Source organism: Triticum urartu, chromosome 4, assembly GCF_003073215.2.
Source record: "Triticum urartu cultivar G1812 chromosome 4, Tu2.1, whole genome shotgun sequence".
In the NCBI taxonomy this organism is placed as follows: domain Eukaryota; kingdom Viridiplantae; phylum Streptophyta; class Magnoliopsida; order Poales; family Poaceae; genus Triticum; species Triticum urartu.
Window position 1 is genome coordinate 63,665,894 of NC_053025.1, and position 17,677 is coordinate 63,683,570.

The 17,677-nt window shown below is 41.8% G+C and overlaps 2 long non-coding RNA genes across 3 annotated transcripts; both read left to right on the top strand.

Annotated features, from left to right (window-relative positions):
* The first annotated feature begins 622 nt into the window (after positions 1–622).
* Positions 623–5,680, top strand: LOC125550691. Its single transcript, XR_007301788.1, has 3 exons — positions 623–1,124; positions 4,327–4,660; positions 5,094–5,680. It is a non-coding gene; the product is annotated as an uncharacterized LOC125550691 (long non-coding RNA).
* Positions 5,681–6,025: 345 nt separating this feature from the next.
* On the top strand, positions 6,026–8,036 carry LOC125553549. 2 transcript variants are annotated; one of them, XR_007304111.1, is made up of 3 exons: positions 6,026–6,210; positions 6,290–6,376; positions 7,321–8,036. It is a non-coding gene; the product is annotated as an uncharacterized LOC125553549 (long non-coding RNA). The 2 variants fall into 2 exon arrangements; XR_007304110.1 differs by having other exon boundaries at positions 6,026–6,206.
* The last annotated feature ends 9,641 nt before the right edge of the window (positions 8,037–17,677 follow it).

The window sequence follows — 17,677 nt, forward strand, 5'->3', positions numbered from 1 at the left end:
ACATTTCGAACGCCAAAGCAAAGCCGCAGCGGAAAAATAGTGATGACGTTAGCTTATTGGTACGTCATTAATAGAGGCATAGTGATGGCGTTGGAAAATATATGAGCCTCGGAAGTATATGGATCAATAATTTCGTACCATGCGTAATATAGTGCTGACGTGGTATTACATGAAACACCAACATTATTATGTTTATTTGTGGCGTGACATTGGTTCCCACGCCAGCATTGTTATATTTTCAATGTGAACATTCTTGTATTATCATTTTTATAGTATAGTGTGGACTTGAAATATGTAGTTGTTGAGACTTCAAATCTGTAATTTTATTTTTATTTTTTTAGGTGGTGTCATATTTATATTATATTTTAGTTTACTTTTATTAAATTTATATTACTTTATGGAAATAAAGTCATTTTTTAAAATATGTACTTTGAGACTTCAATTTTACTTTGTTTTACGTTGTTTGGATAGCGGTGATTAGCGTTAGGATTATAGAAAACGAGTTTTTAGCTGATTTTTAGGAAACCCCGTTTTACGTTACGTTTTGTAAATAACAAGTTTACAGAAAGTTACGTTTGGATAGGAAAACAGAAAAACTGGTCGGTCATGTACCTTGTTTGGATACCCTCCTTTTCTCCTCCCGTGACTCACTCTCACTTTCCCCAAATCAGCCACAATGGCGTCTTCCAAGTCTGTCGTCCTGCTGGTCCCCTCCGATTCCTCCTCCGCTCGCTGACACCGGTACTCCCCTGCTCTCGGCCGTGGATAAATCCGCGCGAGGACGCCGGCTAGTGCGCGCCTCCGGCCACGCCGGTTGCTGCTGGACTCCCCGACGCCGCTGCCCGCCTCCCCTCCCCTGGACGGCTAGGTCGCTAAGGCCTACTGTGCTTCGTCGGCCGTCAGCCAGCTCTATCCGTCGAGCAGTGCTGCTTCAGCTCAACGCACATGCCTGCCTCCCTAGAATGCCGGCGGTGCAGGCTGCACTATAACCAGCCCGTTTTACCACTAGATCTGTGGGGCGCCGGCGGCAGCAGGCAGCTGTAGCCCCCGCTCCCTGACCAGCATGACCATGAGTAACGGCGGATGCAGAGGACAAGCTCGAGGATGGCGATTCAGAGGAGCAGGTATGTTTGATTTTTCTTTTTGCAAACTCTTTAGTTAACATGGTCTACCATGCACTTGCAGAGAGGAGCTATAATTATCTTTCTTTCATGGTCTGTATCATGCACTTGCCGACAGAAAAATACTTCATAAGTAACAGGCCTTAACAATTAGCTACATATACTGGAATTTGTATAATGGAACTTTGGAGGAGAGTGCTACTGTAGAAAGCAAAGTTAGAACTGGCAAGGTTCATGGTCTTTCTAAAAACAAGAAGTTTTAGGTGCGTTCGTAGCACTGAAAGCTGTCAAGCTTTGCACTTGGTACATTGTAGAATCTGGTGCGTAGGTAGAATCTGATGCGTTTGTAGCACTGAAAGCTATCAAGCTTTACATAAGAACACACCCATTTGAATGAAGTAGTTTATTTGTTGCTTCATTTGCTGAATAGATTGGTGAAAAATAACATTTCATCATGTAGCTGTAGATAGAGAGAGGGAGAGAGAGAGAGTTCATAAGCCTATAAAAGAATGGGGAGTTCATGAACATATAAAGAAATTTAAAGTTCTAACAATAATTATTCAAATACATCTCTAATTAAAGATGGAAATCAAATATTACGGCGTTTAATCATCTTGTTGTTGTCGGTTCACACGTCGTTGATGATTAGTCCACAATTGTTGAGCGATGCCAGCACGAACTCTCTCACCAGCAACTCGATCATCTTCTCTTGCTTGCCCATGAACTTGTTGAACACCATGGTCAACATTTTCTTGTGTTTCCCCATGCTCATAAAGCTCAAACAACTCATCAGGTTCATTAACCTTCCTTATGAAGTTGTGGATGATGCAACAAGCCATAACAATTTTAACTTGGGTTCTATATGGATAAGGAATTCCTCCTTTCCTACTTAGAATTGGAAAACGAGCTTTCAGAACACCAAAGGTTCGTTCCACAACGTTCCGCAGCTGTGCATGCACATGGTTGAACAAATCCTTCTCACCAGTATATCTCCGATTACATCCATGAAAAGAAGCAATATGATAGCGATCTCCGCGATATGGGGCAATAAATTTTGGAGTATTTGCATAGCCTGAATCAACAAGATAAAATTTGCCTGCACATGAGGTTTCATAGCACAGTCAGAATTTTTATTTATATTATAGATACACAAATAATTAATATATTTATAATTTTACCTTCAGGAACAACCAAACCCCCACTAGTAACAGCCCATCTTAGAATAGCTTGATCCGATGCAGAACCCTCCCATCCAGCAGCGACATAAGAGAATGTCATGTCAAATGACACTGCTGCCATTACATTTTGAGACGGATAACCATGCCTATTTCTGTAAGGAGTTTGCTTATCAAGCCTGATTTTCGCCTCAATGTGTGTCCCGTCAATTGCTCCTAGGCAGTTCTGGTGGGATTTTTTTAGTCAAATAAGGATGTTCACATGTTGTGGACATTGTACTTATGAAAATCATATGTAAAAGGAGTATATTCTTCAAATAGAAATTATACCTTGAAATATGGGTAGAACCTTGCATCACCCAATATTTTGGATGGGACTTGATTGCTTGGATCTGTTATGCAAACATCACGCAAACCATTTATGGCGTCTAAAACTTTGTTGAAGTCTCGGCTGATTGGTTCGCCAGAATGCTGATATCTATCTTGCATGACACGGTTTCTAACATTGTGACCAATTGTATGTAAAAACATGAGTAGTTGTTCATCCACTGTCATTCGATTTGTATCCTTAAGTAACTTTCTCTCGCACAAAGCATCCCGCAACAAGAAGAATGTGTGCTTCTCAAGACGAATTAGTTCATAAAATCTAACTGGATGTCCCTCTAACAGCTCTATTGTTTTCTGAGCACCAGTTAATATAGAGGTGTTACGAGTTGTTTTGAATAACCTTGTAAACAACACATCACGAAACAAGGACACTGCAGAAATGTTGTTAATAAGCACTTGCTCAGAGTCAGAAAGTTCATCATCTGGCACATCCAAGCTGTTCATAGTTCCCTGCACAATATACACTATTGATATCATCTCAGGATATTTGTTAAATATATCAGTGCTGAACCATCAAATGAACAATATAAAATTGAAAAAGAATGTTCATTATTTCACACAAGCTGATAAAACATAATGGAAATTGTTTTCTGAATCTACGACAACGACTGAAATAAAATACTATGGTCAATGGTGTATTACAAAAATTCTAAGGATCAAGAATCCAAAGCTTCCGCGTCTCATCATCCATCTCAATGAATATGGCCCGTTTATCACCATCTGTAAATGCCTTGACCGCTTTTAGTTTCTCTTTGGGATCTAGATTACTCATACTATTTAATATTGCCATACATGATTTAACCGAGTAAGCTTCATTTTGTTGTGCCACTGTTTTCTTCGCTTCAGCAATGCTAAGTGATGCATCTGCAAGGCGGTCAATTGCTGATATGGCATCGTCGGCTGTCCGTTTTTGCCCTCTTCCAGTTTCTTTTGATCCACTTCCAGTGGACTTCTTTTTTTCTTGCTCAATGGTAGTTGACTTCTTCATGAAGACACCAGGGGAAGTATTGTTTTCATCAGAATCAATCTCATGAACTTCAACATCCATGTTGAGATCAATTTGTGAAGATTTTCTTGTACATGCAGCATCTTTTCCTTTGCTAGATACAGCACCAGCTCCAGATGCTGTTGAAGTAGCACATATGGCTTGAAGATCTACCCAACTAGGCCACACCTTATCTCGATATTCCTGTAGTGACTTATCCTTCTGCAAGTTGTTTAGTTTTTGGTTAATACTATGATATGAGAACTTCATATGGATTCTACTCGCAAATCCTTACCTTAATTAGTTCTTCCCAAATTTCTTCTGAAGCTTTTATCATTTTATCATCATCGTCCCAACCAAATCCCGTGAGTTTTAGAAGTCTGTCCATGGTACTGTAGCAACTCCTGTAGTACTTATGACGATTTTTCAGTTGTTGTAATTCAAGTTTCTCTACCCTTGAATCGTTGAATTGTCCTAAGATATCACGCCATGCTTTCTTTGTGTAACCTGTTCCTTCTTTCCCTCCCTGTAGACTTTGATCTTTCAATATATTGAGTAGTATTTTGTCCTCTGAAGATTTCCATACATGGCGCTTAGCTTTATCTGTGTTTTCCTTCCTAATTATTTTGTCCTTCTCATCATCCATATTTTTCTACAGGGAGATACAAGAAGAAATAATGCAAGATGAGTCATTTTGTTCATTACGATAAATCTACGAAGTGGAAGAAAATGAGCATGCCACTAATATTTCGATCTTTTGAGGGGTAATCCTGTGGTCGTTGTACACAAATGGGAGTCTAGGAGTGAACTAATCTTTTGTTCAAAGTGTGACTGGACACTTCAATTTTTGTCGCATGTTCGCCTAATGGGATGTTCCCTGACCAGTTACTTTGCTGGGTTGCAGCCAAGATCTCAAGCATGAAGTTCATTTACTATAAAGCTGGGCTAGGTTTCCCCACTTATTGCCGCAACTTCACATTGGACATCACAAGGTACTCTGATCTTCATTTGCTTACTTCATAGCTCTTACCATACACTATATAATATGGATAGATATGATTGATACTTATGCAAAATTATCCTTATACTATGATTTAAACTGTATCCTTCTCATGAAAAACTAACTACTGCACTTGGATATATATACTGATTGACAATATTATTGTGGTTCGGTGTTGGATTATTTTAATATGTATGTAGAGCACCCTGATTCTCGTATGTACCATAAATTCATATTTAGGAATTACCAGGTTATTGGATCTTGTATAATCTAGGAATTGCCTAAATAAAATTATCAGGGGTTGTATGAAAAATAGGGTTCGCTGCCAATAGAATTAATTCAATGAACAGTAGCATGAACGTATTTACAAAAACAATTCGTACTGCAGAATTTTGTAACTCTAGATGGTTTATCTTACCGTGTAGGATGGGTGAAGCCACGAATCCTGATTGAAGACCGGAAGATGATGATGATAACAAGAGCTCGATGGAGGTGTGCAGTCCTATTGAAGATGGCCAAGTTCAGATCCAAAGGCGATGTATTCCATCCAGTGCCTGTGGCCGGGGATCGCATCCAGCCTGTGCGATCTGTGTGGAGAACGCACCCTGCGGCCAACAAAATCCTGTTATATAGGCAATGGAAAAAGGCGGAAGGTGAGTCGCAGAAAGAAAAATTGGCGCCAATGTGGTTGTTCAGGAAAGGGCGGAGGCGGAGATGGACAGTTGCGATCTGTATTTGTTAATCGCGTTTGTGGAAAAACGACTAATACTCGTTTTCCCACAAACCTGGAATTCTGGGCCTTTGTGAAACGAGTTTCCTATATGCATGGGTTAGTTGGAGGAGCCAAACAAGATTTTGTACGGTTAAGCCGTTTTTCTGGCTTATGGAGATTCCGATCTGTATGTTCCCCTTATCCAAACAACGCCTTTAGGTTGACACTTGAAATATGTACTCGTTGATACTTCAAATATGTAGTTTGACACTTGAAAACAAAATTATTTTTATTTCTCTAGGTGATGATCATCTTTATAATAGTATATTGTAGTTTACTTTTATTAAATTTATATTATTTTAAATGGAAATACTGACATTTTTAAAAAATATGTACTTTGAGACTTCAATTTTACTTTGTTTTCCTTTTTAGTTTGAGACTTAAAATATTTAGTTTTAGGCTTTCAAATATGCAGTTTGACACTTTGAAATATTTTATTTTTTTTAGGTGGTGATCATTTTTATAGTATATTATTTTATTTTATTAAATTTATATTATTTTAAATAGAAATGATAATTTACATTATTTTAAATTTATATTATTTTAAATGGAAATACTGATGATTTTAAATTTTGTATTGGGCCAAGTCCAAATATCACTAGGAGGCTGCGTGTGTGTGTGTGGGGGGGGGGGGTCAAAACCAAGGGGCAACGACCCCTCACCCCACACCCTCTCTCTCTCTGCCCAGCTTTATTTCTCGTCCCCTTTCGTCTCACCCTCTCTCGTTGTTCGTCATTGCCGCTCTGATTCCGGCCGGCTCCGGCGGGTAGGTAATCTCCCCTCCATCTCTCCCTCTGTCGCCACTCGTTGCCCTCCAATTTGATTATGGTATATTTTATTTTGAGCTAGGGTTTCATCGATGGCGGTGGCGGAAGCGACGGCGGCGGTGAAAACGACGGCCTGCTAGGGTTCACCGCCTCCATCTTCGTCCCCTCGGTGAGTTCACCCCCTCCACTTTTTTTATTTGCATCGGTAGGGTTCATCACTAGGCAGTGGCAGAGAAACTAGAAGGGTAATGAGCAAATAGAGTAATCTGTCAATCAAATTGTGCAGCCTTGTCTTAATTTGAGTTGCTGTTGTAATCCATAAATATCTTTTCATTCAATCTTCTGAATTTGTTTGAGCTGCTGTTGTAATCCATAAATACGGTGGCGGAAGCATCTGAATTCTGAAACAAAGTGTTTGAGTTGCTGTTATAATCAATAAATATCTTGGGGAAAATCTGCTGGGTAGTACATTTTCACCATCTCACATATATCACTAACTTTGAATCCTCTGAATATGTTTCTAGGAATCTAGGTGGCGCTAATGGTTAGAAGATCCATTACCTTCTCACTAAATCTTTGATTTGATTCAAATAGTTGAGTGTTCAGTGTCCAAAAGAAAATTTTCACTCGAAAGTAATGCTCCAAGTTAGGTGTGGCAAAATAGTGTGACAATGCGGAAAATATAGTCACAATCCAAACAGTCCCGCAGGAGTTGTTTGGTTCCAAGCCACAACTTGCCACACTTTGTCACAACTCAACTTAGGCAAGTTTGACCAAGTTAGCTTGATGTGTGTTTGGTTCTTGTCACAGCTAAGGCAAGCTTTTTTTATTAGCACTAAGGCCCACATGTATAGATACAAAAAGTATGACATGATTCTCTATGGCAAGCAAAAGTGTGGCTAACTATTTGGGCACCTAAAGTAAGGCAAGTGTGGCAAAATAGAGTGTCAATATGTAGATATATACTACACTTCATCCATATGATTGTGTGAAGATATCAATAGTGTTATATTGTTGTTGTCCAAAGCTAGTTAGTCATCATGTTTAAACAAATTGGCTTATGTACAAACTGGCATGTGTTAGATAATATGATCCTGGCTTATTATTTTGTAGTTGCAGCCATGAGTAGCTGGAATAGCCACTACTAGTCCCCGTGCAACTTCGCGGCGTATGATAAAGTCGACAAAGGCGAAGCGAGCACCAACAAGCTAAGATTACAAAAACATCCATGAGCATTGCAAACACATGCATATATACATATGTCTAACCATTTTGATGATTTCAAATATTTGACTTGCCAGGCGTATGTACGAAAGCCATCTCCAGCACCTGTCAAGCGGCAGCTATGTGACGTGGACATGCTCAGTCGTGAGCTTGTCGCGTCAAAGGAGATTACAATGAAGGCCCTCAGGGAGTTGAACAACTCCCCGTGGAATGAGAGGGATTAGATCATCAACGACAACTTGGATCACTATGATAAGAAACTGAAACTCAATGACCAGAAGGACAAACTGGCTGCCGAGATCGATTCTCTGAAGGAGATACGGCTTCTGAAGGACGAGAGGGTGGAACTCAAGACACTAAAAGTCCATTACAGAAAGGAGGGGGAGAGCAACAGTAACAAGTTGCGTGAGATGAAGATCATTCTTCAGAGAGAGATGTAATGCGCATATGTAGGTAGTTTGGACATATTTTCGAAGTTAGCAGTCACTTTTGCTTCTAGCTAGCTAGTATACTACTGTTTGGGTATTTGAAGTTATCACTAGAGGTACTAACCTTTTGTGAAGCCGAATGTAAGTAAGTTTAAATGGCTACATATATACTAGGTTTAAATTGTTGGGTATCTTTTTATTAGCGACAAAATCTAATTGCTGGCATTGCTATAAATTCAACGCCATAGCTAACACGAATATATTGCTGTCATTAGCCACGTGGCACACCAGCAGTACTCATAATACTGCTGACGTGTGTGCCAACGCCACCACTAAAAAATTTCCCTGGCACCATATTGGTGGTGTTGGAACCCTATGCCAGCAAGGGCAATTTTGGCACGCCATAGCTAGGCTATTCTGCACTAGTGCACCGCGGTTGTCGCCTCTCTGCTCGCCAACTGTGCGATGAATTTTCTAGGCCCCCCGCCCCTCCTTTTCTTTGCTTTCTTCACTATTTTGCGATAACTTTATCATTTTTTGCAATTCATGAGCTTTATTGATTACTCAATCATAATACTTTTGCGGGTAATATAATCACGGAGAAAATTTGGAACAAAGTTGATCCAAAGATATCTCCGACGAACCTCACTAGCTTGATGAGCACAAAGATGGGCCGCCATATTGGCTTCCCTACCAACAAAAGATATACTAAAACTAGCAAAGTTCCCGCATAGCTCCTTGACCTCCTGCATATGACGTGCAATATTAGCCCTTTCAAATGCTTGGACCTTCCACGAGTTGACAACTTGCAAAGCATCAATCTCGATTTTGATCCACTGCCATCCCATATCGCTCGCTAGCCGGACCGCGTCACAAATTGCATATGCTTCCATCATTCTAGCAGAGGAGGCAAATTCATACCAACTAGATTGTGCCCGAATAAGGTTCCAATTTGCACTGCGGACAGCACATCCGGTTCCCCCATGACCTGCAGCCTCCTCATACCGAGCATCCACATTCAGTTTTAGAACATTTTCATCCGGTGGCTTCCAGCAAGCTTGCACCCACGGACTAGGCTTTTGTTGTTCCTTCCCAAGCTGTAATAAATATTGGGATATCCTCCTCATGTGGGCTGTGAGGAGATGACCATTTGAGGCCTTTTAGGCAGCCCAAAGAAGTGCATAAGCCCACTACCCATTAGGGTTATGACCTAGGGTCATTTTGGACTTTGCACATGTGTGGATGGGGATGCTTTACCCTCCATCCAGCAGCCACCACCAAGAGTGACGAAAATCAGTTCATCCTTCAAGAGAGAAGAAGAGAGAAAACCAAGAGAGCAAGGGAAGAAGAGGAAGATTGAAGGAAGAAGCAAGGGAGCTCCTCCCCAAGGTTGTGATGGTCCAGATCAACTACCTTGTCTCCTTCAAGCTTCAGTTCCACCATCTTTGGTGAGATTGTTCCAATCCCTAGTTCTTGAGCCCCAAATCTTGTTGTGTTCATCCAAGAATCAGAAATCTTGATGTATGAGATCCTCTAGTGCTGTCTAGAGAAGAACTTGTTGTATCCCACATTTGATAATAGTGGAAGAGGATTTGGGTGGCTTTGGCCCGTGGTTTTTCCCCTCAAGTTGAGGGGTTTTCCACGTAAAAATCTGGTGTCTCTTTGTTGATGCTTGGTGCTGTCCAGAAACTTACTCCTACCACAAGACACTAGGCTGATGAGTGTCTTGCCTGCTGAGTAACATTTTCTGCCTCCATATATGCTGCTGCATATGTTTCCTTCCGTGCTAAGCAACGATCCTTGAATTAGTACATGATGTGGTGCTGAGATTACTTGTTTTCGCTGAAGTTTTCAGTTAACCACAAGTGCATTTGTGTGCTAATTCCCATCAGAGTGGTATCAGAGCCTTGGTTGCTTAGATGTTGCAAATCCCAGTTGCTTGATTGTTGCTGAAAGTGCTGCTCACAATGGCTTTGGAAGAAAGCGCTACTACAAGTGGCATGATAAAACTTGATTCTTCCAATTACTCATTATGGAAGCCCATGATGGAAGACATCCTTTATTGTAAGGATTTGTATGAGCCAATTGTGAAAGACAAGATACCCACAGGTGTCACGGAAGAAGAATGGAGAGTGTTGCACAGAAAGGCAGTAGGTATGATTCGGTTGTACATCAATCACAATATTTTCCATCATGTTGCAAATGACACAAATGCATATGAGATATGGCAGAAGTTGGAGTCTATGTATGAGAGGAAGACATCAATGAACAAGGCCTCGGTGATCAAAAGACTTGCAAAGCTTGAGTACCGAGATGGCACAAGTGTGATTGAGCACTTAAATGTCTTCCAATGCCATATAAATCAACTTTCAGCCATGAAGATCAACTTTGAGGATGAGGTGCAAGCATTGTTGCTGCTGAGTTTCATGCTTGATAGTTGGAACACGCTTGTTGTGTCACTTAGCAATTCAGCTCCGGATGGGAAGCTGACTTTGGAGATGGTGAAGAACAGTATGCTGAATGAAGAAGTCAGAAAGAAGGAAAAGGGTGATGCCTCTTCTTCTGATGTGTATGTGGCTGAAACCCATGGGAAGAATGAGAACCGTGGACGCAGCAATACAAGATTTCAGCAAGGCAAAAGCAAACCCAGGGGGAGATCAAAGTCAAAACAGAGAAAAGATATTACTTGCTTTCATTGTGGCAATCCGGGACACATAAATAGCGAGTGCAGGAAGTACAAAAGAGAGCTTGCAGAGGGGAAACTCACAAAGAAAACCGAACAAAAGGCTGAGAGCAGTTCAGCCATGACTGTAACAGATAAGGACTATCTAGTCATTGAAGATGAAGATTGCTATAGTGTTGTTCGTGATGATGCCATGAGTTGGGTTGTGGATTCAGGTGCGTCCTTCCACATCACATCACACAAGGAGTATTTCACATCTTACACTAGTGGTGTTACTGGCCAAGTGAGGATGGGAAATAGTGGTTCATCAGCGATTGTTGGCAAGGGCTCTATATGCATTGAAACAAACACAGGTTGCAGATTGGTGCTCGATGATGTGAGGCATGTTCCCGACATAAGGCTGAATTTGTTGTCAGTGGGCAAGCTTGATGATATCAAATATCCTAGTTATTTTGGTGAAGGAAAATGGAAGCTCACCAAAGGCTCTTTGATTGTGGCTCGAGGAAGTAAGCAAGGTAATCTCTATGTGACTAAAACCAAGTTGTGCAATGAGGTGTTGAACATTGTTGAAGAAGACACTTCGGTTGAATTGTGGCACAAGAGGCTTGGGCATATGAGTGAGAAGGGCATGCACGCTCTTGCTCGCATGGAGTACCTCCCTGAGTTGAAAGGTATATCCTTGAAACCCTGTGCACATTGTTTTGCTGGCAAACAACATAGGGCTGCATTTCGTACACTCCCTCCATCGTGCAGAAAATGTTCTTGATATTGTGCACACTAATGTTTGCTCCATGACTGAAAAATCTCATGGTGGAGCATTATACTTTGTGACTTTTATTGATGACCATTCCAGAAAGGTTTTTGTGTATATACTGAAACACAAATACCAGACGCTTGAAGCCTTCAAAGAGTTCCATGCCAAGGTTGAAAGAGAAACTGGCAGGAAATTGAAGTGCGTGAGATCAGACAATGGTGGTGAATACAGAGGTCCTTTTGAGAGGTATTACAGAAATGTTGGCATCAGGCTTGAGAAGAGTCCACCAAAGACACCTCAGCTCAATGGTCTTGCAGAGAGAATGAACATGACACTCACAGAGATGGTCACAGCTATGCTCTCTCATGCTCATTTACCTAATTCTTTTTGGGCTGAAGCATTGATGAATGCTATGTATGTGGTTAACCTATCTCCCTCAGTTCCTCTTGCAGGTGATATTCCTCGGAGAGTTTGGTCAGGGAAGGAGGTATCATACAAGCACTTGAAGGTCTTTGGTTGCAGGGCATTTGTACATGTTCCAAGGGACGAGAGACCCAAGCTTGATAGCAAGACAAAGCAGTGCATCTACCTCATCCAACCAAGTGAAGAGTTTGGCTACAGGTTGTGGGATCTAGTAAATAGGAAGATTGTGAGAAGCCGAGATGTGGTGTTCATTGAAGATGAAACAATAAAAGATATTGGGAAACCAGAGAAGCCAATGACTAACACACCTCAGGTTGACATGGATCCAATCCGTCCTCCTCTCGTGCATGACAATCATGGGGGAGATGATGACACTGAAGACAGTGGAGATGCAACTGATCAAGGCAGTACAAGTCAAAGTGGCGAGCAGCCATCAAGTGATGATGATGATGAAGTTGGTTATGATGATGCCAACAAAAATTCACCTGATTCACCACCAGTGCAGCAGCAAAGAAGAAGTGAAAGAAGTCACATTCCTTCTTCTAAATATCCACCACATCAATATGTGTTGATGACAGATGCAGGTGAGCCCTCATGCTATGAGGAGGCAATGTCTGATGAGAACAAGGAAGAATGGTCAGAAGCCATGCAGGATGAGATGAATTCCCTGTATGAAAATGATACTTTTGAGTTGGTGAAACTGCGAAAAGGCAAGAAAGCACTCAAGAACAAGTGGGTGTACAGAGTGAAGACTGAAGAAAACACCTCACATCCAAGGTACAAGGCCAAATTGGTTGTGAAAGGATTCAGTCAGAAAAAAGGCATTGATTATAGTGAGATATTCTCTCCAATGGTCAAGATGTCTCCGATCCGAGTTGTGCTTGGCATGGCTGCCACCATGGACTTGGAAATTGAACAACTTGATGTGAAGACTGCATTCTTACATGGTGACCTAGAGGAGGAGATATACATGGAGCAGCCAAAGGGATTCATGGTTGTAGGCAAGGAGCACTTAGTTTGCAAATTGAAGAAGAGCTTGTATGGCTTGAAGCAAGCTCCTCGGCAGTGGTACAAGAAGTTTGAGTCTTTTATGACTAGGCTTGGTTACCATAAAGCACAACCTGACCATTGTGTCTTTATGAAGAGGTACGCCGAGGGTGACTTCATTATTCTCTTGTTGTATGTTGATGATATGCTGATTGTTGGAAATGGCACAAAGGGGATTGCTCTCCTCAAGAAGGCATTGAGTAAATCATTTGCCATGAAGGATTTAGGACCTGCTAAGCAAATACTTGGCATGAAGATCTCCCGTGATAGATCAAAGAAGCTGCGTTGGCTCTCAGAGGAAAGATATATTGAGAAGGTACTTGAAAGGTTCAATATGAAAGATGCAAATTCTGTTATCTCTCCGCTTGCAGGCCATCACAAACTGAATTCTAAACAATGTCCTACAAGTAAGAAGGAGAAAGAAGAAATGAGGAAAGTACCTTACCAATCTGCTGTGGGCAGTTTGATGTATGCCATGGTATGCACTAGGCCTGACATTGCCTATGCAGTTGGAGTTGTTAGCCGGTTCATGACAAATCCAGGTAAAACTCACTAGGAAGCAGTGAAGTGGATTCTCAGGTATCTCAAGGGTACTTCTACATCTTGTCTATGCTTTGGAAATGGTGATCCTGTATTACAGGGCTATACAGATGCAGATTACGCAGGTGACAAGGATCGTAGGAAGTCCACATCTGGATACCTGATGACTTATGCAGGGGGAGCAGTGTCTGAAGGAAATATGCCCTAGAGGCAATAATAAAGTTATTATTTATTTCCTTATATCATGATAAATGTTTATTATTCATGCTAGAATTGTATTAACCGGAAACATAATACATGTGTGAATACATAGACAAACAGAGTGTCACTAGTATGCCTCTACTTAACTAGCTCGTTAATCAAAGATGGTTATGTTTCCTAACCATAGACAAAGAGTTGTTATTTAATTAACGGGATCACATCATTAGAAGAATGATGTGATTGACTTGACCCATTCCGTTAGCTTAGCACTCGATCGTTTAGTATGTTGCTATTGCTTTCTTCATGACTTATACATGTTCCTATGACTATGAGATTATGCAACTCCCGTTTGCCGGAGGAACACTTTGTGTGCTACCAAATGTCACAACATAACTGGGTGATTATAAAGGAGCTCTACAGGTGTCTCCAAAGGTACATGTTGGGTTGGCGTATTTCGAGATTAGGATTTGTCTCCGATTATCGGAGAGGTATCTCTAGGCCCTCTCGGTAATGCACATCACATAAGCCTTGCAAGCATTGCAACTAATGAGTTAGTTGCGAGATGATGTATTACAGAACGAGTAAGGAGACTTGCCGGTAACGAGATTGAACTAGGCATTGAGATACCGACGACCGAATCTCGGGCAAGTAACATACCAATGACAAAGGGAACAACGTATGTTGTTATGCGGTATGACCGATAAAGATCTTCGTAGAATATGTGGGAGCCAATATGAGCATCCAGGTTCCGCTATTGGTTATTGACCGGAGACATGTCTCGGTCATGTCTACATTGTTCTCGAACCCGTAGGGTCCGCACGCTTAAGGTTTTGATGACAGTTATATTATGAGTTTATGAGTTTTGATGTACCGAAGTTAGTTCGGAATCCCAGATGTGATCACGGACATAACGAGGAGTCTCGAAATGGTCGAGACATAAAGATTGATATATTGGACGGCTATATTCGGACACCGGAAGTGTTCCGGGTGATTTTGGAGAAAACCGGAGTACCGGAGGGTTACCGGAACCCCCCCGGGAGAAGTAATGGGCCATATGGGCCTTAGTGGAGAGAGAGAAGGGCAGCCAGGGTGGGCCGCGCGCCTCCTTCCCCCTGGTCCGAATTGGACTAGGAGAGGGGGGGCGGCGCCCCCCTTTCCTTCTCCCTCCCCACTTCCTTCCCCCTCCTAGTAGGAGTCCTACTCCTACTAGGAGGAGGACTCCTCCTTGGCGCGCCTATAGGGCCGGCCGGCCTCCTCCCCTTGCTCCTTTATATACGGGGGCAGGGGGCACCCCAAGACACACAAGTTGATCCACGTGATCGTTTTCTTAGCCGTGTGCGGTGCCCCCTTCCACCATAATCCTCGATAATATTGTAGTGGTGCTTAGGCGAAGCCTTGCGACGGTAGAACATCAAGATCGTCACCACACCGTCGTGCTGACGGAACTCTTCCCCGACACTTTGCTGGATCGGAGTCCGGGGATCGTCATCGAGCTGAACGTGTGCTAAAACTCGGAGGTGCCGTAGTTTCGGTGCTTGATTGGTCGGGCCGTGAAGACGTACGACTACATCAATCACGTTGTGCTAACGCTTCCGCTGTCGGTCTACAAGGGTACGTAGATCACACTCTCCCCTCTTGTTGCTATGCATCACCATGATCTTGGCGTGTGCGTAGGAATTTTTTTGAAATTACTATGTTCCCCATCAGTGGTATCAGAGCCGGGTTTTATGTGTTGATGTTATATGCACGAGTAGAACACAAGTGAGTTGTGGGCGATATAAGTCATACTGCTTACCAGCATGTCATACTTTGGTTCGGCGGTATTGTTGGACGAAATGGCCCGGACCGACATTACGCGTATGCTTACGTGAGACCGGTTCTCCCGACGTGCTTTGCACAAAGGTGGCTAGCGGGTGACAGTTTCTCCAACTTTAGTTGAACTGAGTGTGGCTACGCCCGGTCCGTGCGAAGGTTAAAACAGCACCAACTTGACAAACTATCGTTGTGGTTTTGATGCGTAGGTAAGAACGGTTCTTGCTAAGCCCGTAGCAGCCACGTAAAACTTGCAACAACAAAGTAGAGGACGTCTAACTTGTTTTTGCAGGGCATGTTGTGATGTGATATGGTCAAGACGTGATGAGATATAAGTTGTTGTATGAGATAATCATGTTTTGTTGAAGTTATCGGCAACTGGCAAAATCCTTATGGTTGTCTCTCTATTGCATAAGATGCAAGCACCCAATAATTGCTTTACTTTATCACTGTGCGATAGCAATAGTTGCAAGAGCAATTGTTGGCGAGACGACCACGTGACGACACATTGATATAGATCAAGATGATGGAGATCATGGTGTCATGCCGGTGACGATAGAGATCATGACAGTACTTTGGAGATGGAGATCAAAGGCGCAAGATGATGATGGCCATATCATGTCACATATTTTGATTGCATATGATGTTTATCTTTTATACATCTTATTTTGCTTAGTTTGACGGTAGCATTTTAAGATGATCTCTCACTAATTATCAAGAATTGTTCTCCCTGAGTATGCACCGTTGCGAAAGTTCTTCGTGCTGAGACACCACGTGATGATCGGGTGTGATAGGCTCTACGTTCAAATACAACGGGTGCAAAATAGTTGCACACGCGGAATACTCAGGTTATACTTGATGAGCCAAGCATATACAGATATGGCCTCGGAACACGGAGACCGAAAGGTCGAGCGTGAATCATATAGTAGATATGATCAACATAGTGATGTTCACCAATGAAACTACTCCATCTCACGTGATAATTGGACATGGTTTAGTTGATTTGGATCACGTGATCACTTAGAGGATTAGAGGGATGTCTATCTAAGTGGGAGTTCTTAAGTAATATGATTAATTGAACTTCAATTTATCATGAACTTAGTCCTGGTAGTATTAGCATATCTATGTTGTAGATCAATAGCTCGCGTTGTTGCTTCCCTGTGTTTATTTTGATATGTTCCTAGAGAAAATTGTGTTGAAAGATGTTAGTAGCAATGATGCGAATTGGATCCGTGATCTGAGGTTTATCCTCATTGCCGCACAGAAGAATTATGTCCTTGATGCACCGCTAGGTGACAGACCTATTATAGGAGCAGATGCAGACGTTATGAACGTTTGGCTAGCTCAATATGATAACTACTTGATATTTTAGTGCACCATGCTTAAGGGCTTAGAATCGGGACTTCAAAGACGTTTTGAACGTCATGGACCATATGAGATGTTCCAGGAGTTGAAGTTAATATTTCAAGCAAGTACCTGAGTTGAGAGATATGAAGTTTCCAACAAGTTCTATAGCTAAAAGACGGAGGAGAATCACTCAACTAGTGAGCATGTGCTCAGATTGTATGGATACTACAATCGCTTGAATCAAGTGGGAGTTAATCTTCTAGATAAGATAGTGATTGACAGAATTCTCTAGTCACCATCACCAAGTTAGTAGAACTTCGTGATGAACTATAGTATGCAAGGGATGACAAAAACGATTCCCGAGCTTTTCATGATGATGAAATTGACGAAGGTAGAAATAGAGAAAAACATCAAGTGTTGATCGTTGAGAAGACCACTAGTTTCAAGAAAATGGCAAAGGGAAGAAGGGGAACTTCAAGAAGAACGGCAAGCAAGTTGCTGCTCAAGTGAAGAAGCCCAAGCCTGGTCCTAAGCCTAAGACTAAGTGCTTCTACTGCAAAGGGACTGGTCACTAGAGGCGGAACTACCCCAAGTGATTGGCGGATAAGAAGTATGGCAAAGTGAACATAGGTATATTTGATATACAGATTATTGATGTGTACTTTACTAGTGTTTATAGCAACCCCTCAGTATTTGATACTAGTTCAGTTACTATGATTAGTAACTTGAATCGGGAGTTGCAGAATGAACAAAGATTAGTTAAGGGTGAGGTGACGATGTGTGTTGGAAGTAGTTCCAAGATTGATATGATCATCATCGCACACTCCCTATACTTTCGGGATTAGTGTTGTACCTAAATAAGTGTTATTTGGTGTTTGCGTTGAGCATGAATATGATTTGATCATGTTTATTGCAATACGGTTATTCATTTAAGTAAGAGAATAAATTGTTGTTCTGTTTACATGAATAAAACCTTATATGGTTGCACACCCAATGAAAATGGTTCGTTGG